Below are 15,810 nucleotides of genomic sequence, written 5' to 3'. Positions count from 1 at the left end.
TGCCGTGTGCCAGACACTGGCCTGTAAGTTGTTCCTATATTTTCTTTGTTAATCCTTGTTACAGGCACAAGAGGACATTAATGTTATTAGCTCCACTGTACAAAGAAACAGAAGAAACCAAGTCTAAATTTATATAACGTGACTAAGATTTCAAGCCTGAGAAATGAACTGAAAGTCTGACTTGCCTTATTCACCGTTAGGTAACTAACTCCCAGGAGTTAGTAATGTCCAGCCCTGTGATTTGCTATTAGAAAAGGAAGACCTTTTACTGTTGGGTCTTGGAGGGGGGGAGAAAGGAGCAGGGAGTCCCTGATGGGGAGGTGCTGATGCGGCAATATAGAAGAGAGTGAGTAAGCCATTCCACTAGCAGTGCCAAGTGGAATCAGTTGGAAAAGGCAAAGCACATGGAAGGGAATATAAAAAGGCAATTTCAGCTTTAAAATTCCAGTTAAGTTTTTGATATATGTGATATGTGTCCCTTTCATGTATATGTTTAGGCTGTTGTTCTTAATTTTGACTTTTTAAAAAATTTTATTTAAGTAATCTACATCCAATATGTGACTTGAACTTCCACCCCTAAGATCAAGAGTTTCCTGCCTTTCTGACTGAGGCCCCTAGGTGCCCCTAATTTTGGTTTTTAAGATCAGGAGTAGTTCATCTGCGTTTTTAAATTTTTTAAATTTTTTATTTATTTTTGAGAAGGAAAGAGAGACAGCATGAGCAGGGGAGTGTCAGAGAGAGGGAGACACAGAATCCGAAGCAGGCTCCAGGCTCTGAGCTGGCTGTCGGCACAGAGCCTGATGTGGGGCTCGAACCCACAAACCGTGAGATCATGACCTGAACCAAAGCCGGACACTCAACAGACTGAGCCACCCAGGTGCCCCCATCTGCGTTTTAAATTTACCTGTTATCAGTTGCTTTAGCCGGTATAATTTTATGGATTTATCTTTTTTTTCAAGATTTCAACTTTTGCAAAAAGGACACTGAATACCAGGAGACCAGAGAATTTTCAGATTTGTGCTAACCAGCCCCTCCAAAGGGGTGTGTATGTGTGGTGTGGGGAGGGGTCATGGAGGAAGAGGAGGAAGAAGAAAGGAGATGAAGCAGCAGGAAATGGAGAATGGAGAACTAAATTCTCACATTTTGATATTCAAAAACCATTTTTAATGGAAAGGAGGAGCATTAATTATCTGCTTAAAGTAAAGCTGTTTCTGTCTCTATTTTTATGTCATAGTATATTGACACATATATTGACACATTTAAAAATTATATATATACTTATATACATATGCATTTATTTCTATACCTGTGTCCCAAAACACCTTGGGTGCCATCAGAGAGGGTTAGTGCCCTGCTACCTCTCTCTCCAGTTCCTTCACTGTCTTCCATCTCCTATAGAGCAAGAAAAATAAACCCAATATATTGCACACTGTGAACATTTTAAATGACAAGATAAATGCCAAGGAAGTGTACCAGTATCAGCAGGGTGTTTCCAAATCTTAGGGCTTAAATACTTTAACCTTTAGATGCAAGTGATTCCTTATCTCTGATTGACATGTGTTCTTTAGTCTTGTTGGTTTCTAACAGTTTTTTAGCAAGTACTTTATATTTGTTCCTAAAAATATATATGATATTATCTTAGTGCATGTAACCTTCTTGAAAGCAAATTCCTTTTTCAAGCTGGAGCTAGACTTACAGCGAGGAAAGTGCTGAGAAGGCATATACTGATAGCTATTCATACCTGAATGTTGTCCTTATGCCTTTGAGTTTTGCAATTGACCTTAATTTGTTACTTCCAAAAATTACTGTAGCTGTTATTTTTAACTGTTATAATTGACCCCACACTACAATGATGAAACACAGCATGATTTATTCTTTAACATAAAATAACCCCAGAAGCAAGCAGTTGACCGTTAGCTTAGATCTGTGCAATCACCGCAGACCGAAGCTTCTTCTGTTTTTCTGCTCTGTCATCCATAGTGAGTGGTTTGCTGCAGGTTCACAAGATGGCTGCTGCAGGCTCCATCTCAAAATAGTTTCCAGGAAGGAAAGGAGAGGGAGGGGAGAAAAGCAAAAGAAAGCCCATTACAGAATGCCTGTCTCACGTTTGATTGAGGGCCTTCAACAGAACCATTCAGTGCTTTTATATCTGTCTCAGTTGCCAGGGCGAAGTATGTACTCGTACCAACCTGCAAGAAAAACTTTAAAGTGTAATTTTTACCGGGTATACTGTCACCTTGAATAAAATTAGGACTCTTTCATTAAGAAGAAAAAAGAGAATGAAAATAGTGCTGGCAGCTGCTACTCCCTGACATAATCATGTAATCTTTTATCTTTAATCTAGAGTCATGATTGACTGAAAGTGACTTTAGAGAAAACTTGAACTAAAATAATGTTAGAAATGAGGCCATTTGCTTGTTAACTAAGATTTAAGTACTAACTTATATGACAGGCAATGTGCTAAAAACTTTTTGTGTAATATCTTATTTCATGTCCTTACTATGTCTGTGATGATGGCATAAATACTTACTACCTGTGATTTTCGTTAAGGCATTTAACATCAAGCTTCAGTCTGCACTCAGGATCCTGGGGATAGTAAATATGGAATATTCATTAATCCTTAAATTTTATGTAATAAGGATTGTGTATTCCTAATAAACTCCATGTCAAGGATGATGTTTGATGCATTGGAGGTACTTTTCTTTCTTTCTTTCTTTCTTTTTTTTTTTTTTTTGGTGGGGGATTAATGAATGGAAAGTCACAGTGCTAGCACGATTTGAGGTAGTTATATCTGACTGCAGAGGCTGGGCTCTGAATCATACTGCATTCCTTTATTTTTTATTTTTGTCAAAATGTCTTGGTTTGTTTTTTGTTCATTGTGTTGCATTTACAATGCTTTCCCCCCAACCCAGTTGTTTGTTTGAAAACTTTATAGAATTAGAATATTTTTTAATTGCAAGCAACAGTAACAGTAGTCCAATTAAAATGAGCTTAAAAGATGAGTTTCAGGGATATTGGGGTTTGTCAATCCAAGGATAGGAGCAGGCTGGACCTCAGAAACAACTGGAAGCTGAATCGGCACTTTCTGATCCATTTGTCTCTACCCCTCTTTGCATTTCTATATTCCTCTCTCTCTCTCCCTCTCTCTCTCTCTGCATTTTATGCTTTGGTGTTTTCAAAGCAGTGCACATTTTCAGCACCCAAACTTTGTATGTTGTATCTTCAGCAGTTATAAAGAAATGAGGTCTCATGGTTACATTTCCAAGAAGAACCGAGTGATTGGGTGCAGTGCCTACCTCTGAGGGAAGGGGACAGTGTCAACTTGGCCTGACTCTAATTCCCAGTTATTCAATCAAACACTAATTTAGCTGTTGCTATGCTTTGTACTGTACTTTGTGTGATTGAAGTTGGCAATTGGTTGACTTTATGTAAGGGGTATTTGTGGGTGGACGTGAGAAACTTGACTTGCAGGCCATTGATGATCTCCTGAAACCTACTCCCATGACCACAATTCGCTTCTAGACCTAACACAAAACTCCATTTCCAGCAGACCTGAAACAATGCCGTATAAACTATAACTATGAAATTCTGTATTGTACAATAAAATGGTATACTTTTTCCAAGTTATACTGACAGAAATCTGGAAAATATATGTGTGAATAGATTCTAAGGATATGAGATCATGGTGGAAAGATCAAAAAGTTGGATGAGGTTGAATTTTTTTGATGTGGATTCACTAAGCAGAGATTCTGTATTCCATGTTTTAGCTTGAGGAATTAGAAAATGCTCCACCAGTTTGCCAGTTTTAGGGCTTAAACTCTAAGGTATCCTAAACCAGAACTGCTTTGCCATACTTCAGAGGAAAGTCTCCAAGGGTTTAGGGAGCTGAGGTTGTTAGAGCGAATTTATCAGGTAAGAACTGTTCATCCATCCCAGATGGTCCAAAGAACATACCTATCACTAAAACTGAGAAAAAGACTTGTGAGTAGGGACCTAAAATCCCTGAAAAGCCCCATGGTTGTTTTTGTCTATAAATCATAAATTATAGTGGGAACTGCTCCCATCTAACCAGGTTCCTAAAAGCAATGGAGATAATGCAGTCTTAGAATTGTACAAGCCAGATGGTGACATTTAATCAGAAAAGATAAGGTGGATATGTTTAACTTAATAGACACTGGAGTCTAAGCAGTGAGACTATCTGACTCATAGAGAGGTATGGCAGTGATTAGCTGAATATGGTGACTTTGAAAAGAAATAAAAGGAAAGTCTGCTAAATTCTACTTAAACTATATAAGCAGAAGAGCTTTAGATCAGGTGCAAAGAAGTCCATGTTGAATCAGTGAAACACTGAGTCATGGCAGCTCAGTCAACTCCCAAACTTGAGCCAGTTTACAGACCTAGAAGTCTACTTGATGAAGGACCCCATGATCTTGCCAAAGTGTGTATTGTGAACCTTTCTCCTAAAGGACTTACCAGAATAAGAGTACTAGAGAAAGAGAAATAGTACTTTTGGTAATTGCTGGACACTGTCCTTGAACTAAAATTAATTCCTGGAGACACAAACTGTGTCCATCATTCAGAAGAGGGGCTTATGGAGGTCAGATTAGCAATGGAATTTTAGCTCATATCCACCTTGTAGTCAGTCCAGTTGTCTACTAAACATATACTGTGGTTATTTCCTCAGTTCCAGACTGTATAATTGCAACAGATAGACTCAGTACCTGGCAGAATTTCCATCTTAGTTTCCCAAACTATAGAGTGATGGTTGTTATGGTGGAAATACCAAGTGGAAGCTACTAGAAATGCCTTTACCTAGGGAAAAAACAGTAAAGCAAAAGCAGTGCTCCATTTCAGGGGATCTCAGGGATTGCCCTCATCAAGGAATTAAAGGAAGTGATGTGGAAATTCCTACCATCCCCATTCAATTTACTTATTTGACCAGTGCAGAGAACAGATCTTGGAGAATGACAGTAGGTTACCATAGGCTTAACTGGGTCGTAGACTCAAGCTGAAACTACAGTTCTACATGTGGAAGATTTTATTGCTTGAGCAAATCAGCATATCCCCTGAAACTCGTACACAGCTATCAATCTGGTAAACACTATTCTCTGAATATCTGTTAGGTACCACCAAATGTACTGCTTTCAGCTGGCAAAGAAATCAGTGCCATTATCTTCACTGTCCTACTTCATAGGCATCTCAGCTCTCCAGCCCTGAATCATGATTTACTTCATGGGTTACCTTGATTGCCTTTCCCTTGCACAAGACATTATGCTGGCCCATTCTACTGATATTCTGCTGATTGGACCTGGTGAGCACACTATACTTGTTACAATATTTGATATTAATACCATATATATATATATGTTTATTTCTCTATTTTGAGAGAGAGACAGCTCAAGTCAAGGGGAGCAGAGAGAGAGGGAAAGTGAGAGAGAGAGAGAAAGAGAGAGAGAATCCCAAGCAGGCTCCACACTACCAGCACAGAGCCCACTGTGGGGCTCAAACACATGAAACTGAGATCATGACCCAAGCTGAAACCAAGAGGCTGATGTTTAAATGACTGAGCCACCCAGCTGCTTGATTTATATTTACATATTAAATAATATATCAACTGTAGTGTGTGTCAGACAGTGAGAAATAAATCTAACAAAAATTCAGGGCCCTCTCATTTAGGTATATTTCTAAGGGTCCTTTGGGGTGGGCATATTGAAATATCCCTGTGAAGGTGAATACGTACCTGCATCTGGCCTTTTCTACAACAAAAAAAGTGCAAAACCTAATGGGCCTTCACGGAATATGGAAACATATTCTTTTTTTGAGAGAGAGAGAGAGAGAGCAAGCAAGCAGGGAAGAGGCAGAGAGGGAGAGAGACAGAATCCCAAACAAGCTCCAACTGTAGTGCAGAGCTCGATGTGGGGCTTGAACCGATAAACTGTGAGATCATGACCTGAGTCACAACCAACAGTCAGACACTTAACCAACTGAGCCACCCAGATGCCCCTAGAAACATATTCTTATATTGCTCTATGCTACTTGAACCATTTACCAAGTGACCAAAACTGTTCAATATGAGTTAGGCCCAGAAGAAGAGAAGGCTCTGCAATAGGTCTGGACTGCCATGCAAACTGCTCTAACACCTGGACCATATAATCCAGTAAACCCAATAATACTGCTGGTGTAATGGCTTTGCCAGGCATCACTAGGTTAGTGGTAGCATGACCCTTAGATTTTTGGAAGCTCAATCATCCCCTAGAGATAACTACTTTCAATTTAAGAAAGCTTTTTTTTTTTTTTTTAACTATGGGTCTTAGTAGAAAGTTGGATGCTTATCCACAGTTTACCAAGTTAGCAGGCAATCTGAGATGTCCCATGAAATGATGACCTCAGCAGATTTTACTAATCAAATGTATAGGATTACTCCTTCCTGGTTCCCAGGTAGCCCTTTCCCATCGTTACTCTTCTCAGTGCCCAATGAGCTTATGAACAAAGTGATCATTGTGGAAGGTATGGAGATTTTCCATAGATGCTGAAACCATGAATTAAGTATTGTCTGAGCCTTCAAGCCTTAAATGTGGGCATGCCAAGTAGTACTACATCATTCGAAGGAAGTGGTATATACAAGATGAGGCTATTCCATGCCCTGAAGGCATAAGTATATTGCATAAAGAAGCGGTTCAAATTCCCTTTGCTCCTCATTCATCCTCCATTACCTTCACTGTTGAAGTCTACACCCATATTCTCATGGAAAGTTTGCTGTGAATAATTGACCAAAGAAGAAAAATGATTCTCTTATGGTTCTTCATGATAGCCAAGCATCACCTATAGTGGATACTTGTAGGACTACATTCTAAACATCCCTAAAGGACAGTAGTGAAAGGAAATCTTTCGTGATGGCAGAATTCTAAGTAATACACCTGGTTGTTCATTTTGCCTGGATGAAGAAATGACCAGAGGCATAAATCTATAGCAGCTGATTGGCTGTGGTTATGATAGCCAAATGATCAGGATTTAGAAGGAACCGGACTGAGAAAACTGGTGACAAGGAGTTTTGGGGAAGAGGCAGATGCATAGATTACTATGAATGGGAAAGGGTCGTAAAGATACTTGCCTCCCATATGACTGCTCCTAAAATGGTGACTGCAGTAGATCCTTAACATCAAGTGGGCGGGCGGGGGGGCGGCGCCTGGGTGGCTCAGTCTGTTAAGCATCCGGCTTCTGCTCAGGTCATGATCTCAGGGTTTGTGGGTTCAAGCCCCGCGTCTGGCTCTGCGCTGACAGCTCAGAGCCTGGAGTCTGTTTCAGGTTCTGTGTCTCCCTCTCTCTCTCACCCTCCCCTGCTTGTGCTGTCTCTCTCTGTCTCTCAAAAATAAAAAATAAAAATAAAAACAAAAAATAAATAAAATAAAATCAAGTGGGTGGGGTGCCAGAATGGCTCAGTTGGTTGAGTGTCTGACTTCAGTTCAGGTCATGATCTCTCATGGTTCATGGGTTCAAGCCTCACATTGGGCTCTGTGCTGATAGCTCAGAGCCTGGAACCTGCCTTGAAGTTGTGTCTCCCTCTCTCTCTGCACCTCTCCCACTCGTGCTCTGTCTCTTTCTGTCTCTGTCTCTCTCTAAAAAATAAATAATAAAACATTTTAAAAATAAAAAAAATAAAATCAAGTGGGTAAAAGTACCCATTCTTTGAACATAAATCAACCTCTTTTCCTAGTCCCCTGTTATTGTCCACTGGGCTCATGAGCAGATTGGCCATGGTAGCAGGGATGGAGGTTTCACATACTCTTAACAACACAGAATTATACTCAAGTCAGGTCTGACTACAGCGACTGCTGATTGTCTACTAAGCCAGAAGTAGAGAATAAAACTAGGCATGCTAAAATATATCTGGATTCCCAGGTTGATCAGCCAGCTACCTTATGGTATACTGATGACTCTGGACAGCTTCCATCACAGAAATAGCAGTACTTTATTCGTACTGGAATAGACAGTTACTCTGGATATGATTTACTTGCCCTGCACTCAATATTGCTGTCAAAACTACCACCCATGGACTGCTACCATGCCTTATCCACCTCCATGGTATTCCACACAGCACTGCTTCTATTCAAGAAATTCACTGGATGGCAAATAGAGTGTGGCGGGGACCCATGCTCATGAAAATAGCTGGTTTTATCATGTTTGCATTATCCTGAAATGAATAGCAAAATAGCCTTCTGAAGACTCTGTTATAGTGCCAGATAGGTGGCAATGCCTTATGGGACCTATGCAGTGTTCTGCAGGATTCTCTATATGCATCTGTTTTATGGTGCAATTTCTTCCACAGCTAGCATTCATCGATGCAGGAATTGAAGAATGCAAATGGGAGTGATTCCATTCTGTATTACACAAACATTTCATGTCTTATCCCCATGACCTTAGGTTTTCTTGGTCTAGAGTCCTTAATTCCAAAAGAAAGGAAAGAATGTGTCCACAAGAAGATGCAAGATTATTGAACTGGAAGCTGAGACTGGCTCCTGGCCACACTGGGCTCTGTATGCCTCTGAATTGGCAGGCTAAGATGCGAGTTACAATATTATTGTCTGGGCTGACTGATCCAGATTACCAAGGGGGAATTGGGTTGTTACTGAACAATAGAAATGAGGAAGAGTATGTCTGAAATACAGAACATTCCCTAGGGTATCTCCGAGTACTATCATGTCCTGTGATTAAAGTCAGGGTTAAAGTACAATTCAGATAGGACTCCTAATGGCCTCGACCCTTGAATAATGGAATTGGAATTGGTAGAGGGGAAAGTAGTTATAAATTCCTGCTACAACTCTGTGATCAGTTGCAGAAATGAGGATTGCAACAGCTATGTATATTTTCCTTATTATAAATATGGTTGTATATATGTACGTTTATATACAAATACCTGCTAGATATATTTTCTTCTTTCTCTTATTCTTCTATAATGTAATATAAGAGGTACTTATAATAAAATTTATATCACAGCATATAATTTAAAGCATACCAAAGAAGAAAATAAGCATTACCTCAATATTTTACATTCTCTCTTAGGGCAAGGATTGGCCTATTTTCAGACTTATGCAAGATACCTGAATCGTGTTTTATGGAAGTATAACTTTTTCATTCTTTTATTTTTTGAGAAAGAGAGAGAAAGAATGTGTGAGAGAGAGCATGCATGCACAAGCAGAGAAGGGGCAGAGGGAGAATCTTCTCCAGAGAGAGAATCTTAAGCAGCGTCTACACTCAGTGAGGAGCCCAATACAGGGCTCAATCCTATGACTCCAGGATCACGACCTGAGCCGAAATCAAGAGTAGGACACTCAACTGATTGAGCCACCCAGACACCGCATGTTATGAGGATTACATGTGGCTTCAGATGTGCATATGTGCCAAGTTTATAAGGCATGGGCTGTGGCTATCCAGTTTTGGTTTTAACTTGTTAGGCTATTGCCTTCAGTTACTCCTTCAAACTTTAATCTAGGTGTTGTGATGATTACATTTTATAAGTATAATTAAATTCATAGTCAGCTGACTTTAAGATTATTCTAATTCATCTGGGTGAATCTAGCTCAGTCTTGTTGAAAGACCTTAAGAGTAGAACTGAGGATTTCTTGAAGAGAAATTTCATGGTGGACAGTAAGTTTAGCTTATGCCCAAGAGTTCCATCCTGCCCTTCCTATAGCCTGTCCTATGGATTTGGGGACCCAAGAGCATACATGACATTTTTTTTCATGTAATCTCTGAAATTGTATATCCCACTAGTCCATATCTCTGATCATACTCTGGCCAAAAGAGATGAAGCTACATTTCATATAATAAATGCTGCAGTGGGAACCAAGACCTAAAAAGGAACAGAGAGCAATCTGAGAAGTTGTGGGGGGGGGGGGGTTGGATGCAGGGTTAGAGCAAAGGGGGGTTGAATAGATGAATCTAGTGAATGGTCTACAGGTTTTATGACCTTGATGCTGAACCTGTAATCAACATTTGTGATGCTTTGTATTGTATAGAAAATGCTACACAGAAGGCCTGATCTTTTCACTATTTGCATGTATCTATCCATTTTTTCCCTACAAGATTCCCAAATAGTACACATTATTATTTAATTTAGCAGAGTAAGGATACTGAATGGAGTTTAAAAATCATCCTTTGATTTATTCTTTCACTCATTCTCATAATCACAGAATTTTTAGTTTTTCAACTGATCAGTTAAAATGCAATTGAAATCTCTGTAAATACCTAGGGACATACTCTAGAGAATTATATTATTTAAAGAAAATATATTTAAGTTGGGTGTATATGTCCTTTTAAATCTACACCATCTTTTTTTTTTTTATACTGGGCATTCCAATAGACATTGTAACCATTCATCCATTATTCTCTAAGCTTTTTATTTTTCATGTATCCCTTTATTCTTTATGTTTACAGGAGGGAATGTGAAATTGTTGCTGAATTATCCATTAATTTCTCTTAGCAATTGTACTTCCTTAAAGAAAATCCTTTGCTAGCTCAAGGCAAAACACAGAGATTGCCAGTGTTTTCAAAGCTCCATTACATAACGAATACAGAAAGAAAATTAGGCTTAAAGAAAATTAAAGCAGTATCAAAACAAAGTCTTTGGCAGAAATATTTCGACTGAAAGTTAATGTGTTCTTCTGAAATGTAAAATGAGTTTGCTATAGTGATGAAGCTCTTCCTTACAATTAAACATCAACAAAACAATTAGAATGTATCGCTTGTGTTTTAAATTTATATCTTCAGGAAGATGACTGGGAAAGAGAATGAGGTAAGAAAGGAAGCTGACAGGAAGGGGTAAAATCAAAAAGAAAAAGGAAACCTTTAATTCTTTCCACTTACTGGGTCCTATTTTATAAAGTATGAGAGGAAAAAAAGTTCTTGAAATAGTAATATTCAATCTGTGGCAACTCGATGCATAATTCAGTCCATCTCACAATAGACTATCTGATTCACAGGAATCATTTTGAATGTTATCTTCTCAAATAGCAATTTTGCCTTTTGGAAAGTTAATTTCACATAGACTAGGATGCTTTTGCCGGCTGTCAACAATCACAGGAAATAACAAAAGAAAAAAAGGAGAGTGAGAGGTGGGGGAAAGGAGAGGAAAGATAAGAAAGGATGACAGTTAATTTACAGAGCCGAAGTATTTAGTCCAGTTACTCTTATTTTAATCCATATTTTCTCTCCTTACATACATTCCATCAACTTTGATATATAGTTATGCTGTCTCTCATTCTCTTTTAAAAGATTCATGTAAAGCATTTTAAGTTTATATTTAGACACATAGTAATATTCATACTTTCACAATATCTTTCTGAGAAGAGGAACCTAAAAAATATTAAAGACTTTGAAAAATAAATGACCATTAAAACCAGCTGTTACTATAGACTTATTTTTATAGAAAAGATAGAAGAAAAATGGTTAGAAATAAGGCAACGGTGAATTGTAGTAATTCAGTGGCATACTATGCCCTTATTAAAGTGCTTACTATAAACACTGCAGGAAAATGTTCATAGTAAGTTCAGTGAAACAGTCAGTAGACAAAATAAACCTTCATTGTAATGGTTAAAAAAGCCATGTGCAGGCGGGAATGACTATAAGCAGCCATGAAGAACTTAAAACAACTGTTGTGTTTGAAAGTAACATGGTGGGTGACATTTCAAAAAGCATATTTTATTAATATATAAAAAATGAACAGGAAGTTTTAACCCATATGGGTTTTTTTTTAATTTTAATTTCTGAAAAGACAATTGGCACTGGCTTCGGACATTAGTTTTCCAGATCTATCTCTTCTAGGCTTGTACTTCTCTTTTAGTCTCTTCATATCCTTTCTTTTGGCTCACTTGTCTGTTGTATTTTGCTGTTTGATTCTATTTATTCTCATACCCTGATCCATTATTTCTCTCAACTCTTATTTTAAAGCATGTGTGTCATTAGTGGTGCCCAGGTGGCTCAGTCAATTGAGCATCCAACTCTTGATGTCAGCTCAGGTCATGATCTCAGTTAGTGGGATCGAGTTCCATGTCAGGCCCTGTGCTGAGCATGGAGCCTGCTTAGGATTCTCTCTCTCTCCATCTCTCTCTGGTCTGTTCCCTCAACTCACACGGCATCTCTTTTTCTCAGAATAAAAAGTAAAATAAAGAAAAAATATACGTTTTTAGATTAAAAAAAAAAACACTATTAGGGTGGAAAGAAAAAAAGGACGGAAGAAGGAGAAGGCTGCTTTGTGCTCCTGAAGGCACAAAATTAAATTCAGATGGACCCATTCCCTTTCCAAAATACAGTTTTGGTCAAGTAGGGTAAGATAGACATAAATAATAATTACACACATGATTAGAGTAGAGAAGTACCATGAAAAACTAAGATATAGGGAGTACATACCACCTACACACACAGAGACACGAGAGGAACATAGTCTGAGTTTGGGTTCAGAGGGACACATCCACAAATATCTGATATTTAAGATCATTTATAAAAGACATATAGAAATTATCCAAGATGAAAACAAGGAAGTGATTGTTAGAGACTAAAGGACAGTTCTATTGTGGCAGAGATATAAATAGAGAATGAATAAGGTCCCTAGTAGCTTACAAAGTATGAGAAACTCCAGTACTCTGACTATGGTTCAGGGCTTAGGAGTAAGGGAGAGTGTAGCCTTCTTAGATGAAACATTTATGCATGATTTTCTATGCCATGGTAAGAATTTAGGATATTTCATTTAAAAGCAATGAAGGCCACTGAAACACTTTATACAAGAAAACAAGAGATAACACTTGCAATTTTAAAGAACTGTCTGGTTCCTTTGTAGAGAATCATCTGGAAGCAACAAACAAGAGTGAATGTTCATAACTAGAAAGCTATTGCAGGAATCAAAACAAGAAATCTTAGTGGCTTTGACCATATGCTGCGATGAAGCTGGACAAGTTTTGTACTGAAGAAAGATTTTTGAGATAGAATTCACTTGGTTTATGGGACGCCTGGGTGGCTCAGTCAGCTCAGCTTCTGACTTCAGCTCAGGTCATGATCTCACGGTTTGTGGGTTTGAGTCCTGAGTTGGGTTCTGTTCTGACAGCCCAGAGCCTGGAGCCTGCTTCGGATTCTGTTTCCCTCTCTCTATGCACCTGCCCCATTTATCCTGTTTCTGCCTCAATAATAAATAAATATATATATTAAAAAAAAGGAATTCACTTGGTTTATGGTGACTGATAAATTTGGGCCAAGCCAGAAATTCAAATATTTAAAGTTTTGGTTAATACAAATCATGAGATGAGGTTGGGATAAGTGTGAGAAATCTAGAAAGAAAGAAGAGAGTTATCATTATGTGTGTCCTAGGTGCTTCTGCCTATCTGCCTCTGAAAGGATACGCCCAGACTAACTTACAGAGTACGACAAGGGTGGTTTTACTTTCTGTCCTGCATTTGTAGAGACCAGCTGTTCCAAAGCAGTGGGTGTCTTCACTGCCTCCTCCTGTCATGGGGACTCCTCCTCATAAAAGTCTCCTCATGGGGATGGATGGTCCTTACTTCTGTGGAGACAGAGAGTGGTATGCATCAGGCCTCCATTCCCTCTGTTATTCTGTTCCAGTTAGACTTTATGAGAATAGGATTCTGGAATTTAAAGTTCTGCTTGGAAGCCCCGAGAAACCTCAAAATGGAGTTAAACCAAGACGGTATTAAGAGTCAAGTTCCACTTAACTTGGAGTCTGATTTGCACAGCACAGGAGAAGCCTCTCAAACTTCAGCTTTTGGATGGTATATGACGCCAGGAAGGCTTTCTTCATAGAACAGACTCTCCTGGTTTCATATCCATTCTTCCCTGCACTTCCTCCTCCTCATCTTTCAGTTCTGTGACTTCTGTCCCTCTCTCAAACACAGAACCTCTTCTGTCCGTCCCTTGCCTTTGCCTTCATGTTTCACATTGGGCATAGGTTTCAGTCCATGCTGAAATCCAGCAAAACTCCCTTTCTAGCTTTTCTCCTTAGCCAAGAAGTTACGGCCTGGGGTCTCTCTTACTACAACTCCTACTTGGAGCATGACCTTAAAAATGAGCAATTCTTTTTACAGGAAATGCATGCTATCACCATTCTAAATAAAGAATTGGCTTCCCAATTAACACTACTTAGGCTTTTTTCTTTTAAAATTTATTTACTGTCATTTATAATTGAGGAGGATTGTGTTGTTTTCTGTCACTTTGGAGTATAAAGACATAAATAACTGAAAACATTTAATGACTGTTTTTTGTTTTTGGGGTCCCATCACTTTATATGTTTATAATTTTATTTTATTTAACGATTTCCTTAGAAATAAAGAAGACTAGCAACTCAGCTGAGTTCTTGACAGTCTTGAATACTATATCAAATACTGTAAAGAATAAAATGTTTCCATTGAATGGATAGTCCTGCTAGACTAACCTGGAGTTATCTGGTGTTGTTAGATGGTAGACTGGAGGGCACTGTGAGTTCATGAGAGACGGGAAAATGGGAACAAGGATTGTAGTCAGCACACACTATATGTGACTGTGAAGAGTATGTGTACAGTTACTGAATCACAAAATCTCAGCTTTTTATTTTAAGATAGAAGTCACTAGATAACATGTAAATAAACATATGAATAAAATTCAAAAGGGTAGATAATGACCTACAAACAGATACAAGTACAGAAAAACTGGAAATAAAAGGGTTCGGGGAGAGGTTGGGATTTAGAGCACAAATGAAAGAGGAGGGACACAATCTTGACCAAAATATGTATGAAATTACAGATGGTAGGTCTGCAGAAGTAGGTTTGAATCATGTGTGCCAGGAATTTGATTATTTTTTTTTTGTTTTATGAATCTTTTAGTGAAATGCGAACAATGTCAAATGCTCAGAATGCATACAATTTTATTTTATTAAAAAATTTTAATGTTTATTTATTTGAGAGAGAGAGAGAGAGAGAGAGAGAGAGAGAGAGAGAGAGAATATAAGTGGGGGATGGGCAAAGAGAGAGAGAGAGAGGAAGACACAGAATACAAAGCAGGCTCCAGGCTCTGAGCTGTAAGCACAGCTCAATTCAGGGTTTAAACTCACAAACCGGGAGATCATGAGCTGAGCCACTTGGACAATTAACTGACTGAGCCACCCAGACACCCCTAAAATGTTGTTGCAGATATTATTCAAGAAAACTGATTAGAAAATATATTAGAATATTACAATAAACTGAATGTTTATGCCCACCCCTCCAAATTCGTAAGTTGAAACTTGATGCCCAACATGGTGGGTTTCAGAGGTGGGACTTCTGGGAAGCGATTAGGTCACAAAAGCAAGACCATCATGAATGGAATTAGTGCCTTGATAGAAGAAACTCCAGAGGGCTTTTTTGTCCCTTCTGCCATGTGTGGTTATTGTGAAAAGATGGCCATTTATGAAGAAACTGGCTCTCACCAGACATTGAACCTCTGCAGGTGCCATGATCTTGTACTTTCCAGCCTCCAGATCTGTGAGAAATAAACCTTTGTTATTTATAAACCATCAGTTTATGGCATTTTTACTATACAGACCAAACAGACTGATCGGTGCTAAGGCATTACTGAAAGCCAAGTTGAAACTGGTGACCATGAATTTTCAGGTTTAATAGGATGCCTACTTGTGAGAGACTCTATAGCAGCTCACAGCTACGCTACGAATGTAAAAGAGAGAAAAGTATATTACCTGTCAATGCTAGCATAGGGGTGAGTTTGAGCTGTGCTAACAAATAAAGACATATTCTCCTTTAATACATTTTCCTATATTCTAACACATTTATATTATAT

At 38.6% G+C, this 15,810-nt stretch overlaps 1 long non-coding RNA gene across 1 annotated transcript; it reads right to left on the bottom strand.

Moving 5' to 3' along the window:
* Positions 1-1,853: 1,853 nt before the first annotated feature.
* Positions 1,854-15,476, bottom strand: LOC115289390. The gene is made up of 3 exons (XR_003907600.1): positions 15,443-15,476; positions 13,405-13,549; positions 1,854-2,026 (listed from the first exon to the last, which is right to left on the bottom strand). It is a non-coding gene; the product is annotated as an uncharacterized LOC115289390 (long non-coding RNA).
* Positions 15,477-15,810: the final 334 nt, after the last annotated feature.

This window comes from Suricata suricatta, chromosome 4 (assembly GCF_006229205.1).
Source record: "Suricata suricatta isolate VVHF042 chromosome 4, meerkat_22Aug2017_6uvM2_HiC, whole genome shotgun sequence".
In the NCBI taxonomy this organism is placed as follows: domain Eukaryota; kingdom Metazoa; phylum Chordata; class Mammalia; order Carnivora; family Herpestidae; genus Suricata; species Suricata suricatta.
Note: the sequence above shows the minus strand (reverse complement) of the source record. Positions and strands in the feature narration are given on the sequence as shown.